General features: G+C 59.0%; 1 protein-coding gene across 4 annotated transcripts in view; it reads right to left on the bottom strand.

Moving 5' to 3' along the window:
* LOC139762776 (mitogen-activated protein kinase kinase kinase 7-like) overlaps positions 1-2500 on the bottom strand; it is a 116465-nt gene that overhangs the window by 72903 nt on the left and 41062 nt on the right. The window lies entirely within an intron of this gene.

The raw sequence follows: 2500 nt of genomic DNA, 5'->3' as shown, positions 1-2500 counted from the left end.
AGAGACCTCAGGTCAGGGTAGGTCAGTGAGTCACAACACATACATCTGGTGGGTACAGCAGCGGGGGGGGGGGGGGGTTGTGGGGACAGACACACACACACACACACACACACACACCTGGGGGGGAGAGAGAGGGGGGGGGGGGAGGGGGGAGAGAGTGTACTACACACCTCTCAGGAATGGGGGCGGACCACCACCACCACATGGTCCGCTGTTTCCGTCGGCCACGTCCACCACCCGACACATGGCACGGGGGAGTACGCGCGTCCCCAGCCATCACCCCTCCACCCACTCTGGCACGCTGCTCCCCCTCCACCGACGCGTACAAGCAGGACTGCCCGATACAATGTAGAGGGGATGTGGGGGAGGCTACAACTGGGGCTACAACATACAGGAAGACTGCCCGATACAATGTAGAGGTGGGGGGGGGATACAACTGGGGCTACAACATACAGGAAGACTGCCCGATACAATGTAGAGGTGGGGGGGGCTACAACTGGGGCTACAACATACAGGAAGACTGCCCGATACAATGTAGAGGAGGAGGGGGGCTACAACTGGGGCTACAACATACAGGAAGACTGCCCGATACAATGTAGAGGTGGGGGGGGCTACAACTGGGGCTACAACATACAGGAAGACTGCCCGATACAATGTAGAGGTGGGGGGGGATACAACTGGGGCTACAACATACAGGAAGACTGCCCGATACAATGTAGAGGTGGGGGGGGCTACAACTGGGGCTACAACATACAGGAAGACTGCCCGATACAATGTAGAGGTGGGGGGGGGCTACAACTGGGGCTACAACATACAGGAAGACTGCCCGATACAATGTAGAGGTGGGGGGGGCTACAACTGGGGCTACAACATACAGGAAGACTGCCCGATACAAGATACAAGGCTGGGGCATGACTGAGCCCCGTCTGAATTGGTCGTTGGAGCTCGACGGTGCGATCCTGAAGTGCCGTCGTCCTCTTCAAAGGTCGTACCGTCGCGTCGTGCCTAAGTGACTAATTCGTCGGGCCCAAGGGTCGTACCGTCGTGCTCAAGGGCCGTACCGTCGTGCTCAAGGGTCGTACCGTCGTGCTCAAGGGTCGTACCGTCGTGCTCAAGGGTCGTACCGTCATGCCCAAGGGGTCGTACCGTCGTGCTCAAGGGTAGTACCGTCGTGCCCAAGGGGTCGTACCGTCGTGCTCAAGGGTAGTACCGTCGTGCCCAACGGTCGTACCGTCCAGCCCAAGGGTCGTACCGTCGTGCCCGAGGGGTCGTACCGTCGCGTCGTAATGAACGGGTTCATTCGGTTGACGCAAGCAACAGCCATTTATATAGCATGCTAGGATAGAGAGTCACGCGTACGAACACCTTAACGTCACCAGGGTCATCATGATGACCTTATGGGGGGGGGGAGGGGTCACGTACACGTCACGTGGCCAAGAGAGAGAGAGAGAGAGAGAGAGAGAGAGAGAGAGAGAGAGCAGGAGGGCGTGTAGTTGACCTGCCTCAAGCCTATACACACACACACACACACACACACACACACACACACACACACCTTGTCAGCGGCCCGCCCATGATTAACCGACCCCCTGGGGGGGGGGGGGTTGTCATATGACACATCTCCGTCAGGCGGAGAGCCAGGGTGTCACGTGACACATCTCCGTCAGGTACGAGGTCTACGTGTCATATGACACATCTCCGTCTGGCGGAGAGCCAGGGTGTCGCATGACACAACTCCGTCAGGTACGAGGTCTACGTGTCATATGACACATCTCAGTCTGGCGGAGAGCCAGGGTGTCGCGTGACACAGCTTCTACATCAGGTACGAGGTCTACGTGTCATATGACACATCTCCGTCAGGTACGGGGTCTACGTGTCATATGACACATCTCCGTCAGGCGGAGAGCCAGGGTGTCACATGACATCTCCGGAGGTCAGGCGGTGGGGTCGGGTGTCACACGACACACCGTCACGTACATCACAACCCTGCCATGCCTGGTGACACATACCACACCCTCCGCCTGGCACAGTGACAGGGTGCCACATGACACCACCACGACAGGGAGGGGGGGGGGGGCGCCCCTCCCAGCCAGGTGGATATCCACACCTGCCAATGACACACACGTCCACCTCACCATTAACAGCAGACGCGTCATACAGAAACACCTCAACTTTGGACATATTAAGAGACGGTACGACCCACAAGCACGGTGGTACGACCCCCTACAGCACGGAGGTACGACCCACAAGCACGACGGTACGACCCCCTCGAGCAACGACGGTACGAGCCACAAGCACGACGGTACGACCCCCTAGAGCACGACGGTACGACCCACAAGTACGACGGTACGACCCCCTAGAGCACGACGGTACGACCCACAAGCACAACGGTACGACCCCCTCGAGCACGATGGTACGACCCACAAGCACGACGGTACGACCCCCTCGAGCACGACGGTACGACCCACAAGCACGACGGTACGACCCCCTCGAGCAACGA

This window comes from Panulirus ornatus, chromosome 44 (genome assembly GCF_036320965.1).
Source record: "Panulirus ornatus isolate Po-2019 chromosome 44, ASM3632096v1, whole genome shotgun sequence".
NCBI lineage: Eukaryota > Metazoa > Arthropoda > Malacostraca > Decapoda > Palinuridae > Panulirus > Panulirus ornatus.
The sequence above is the reverse complement of the archived record's forward strand: the minus strand, read 5'-3'. Positions and strand labels throughout refer to the sequence as shown.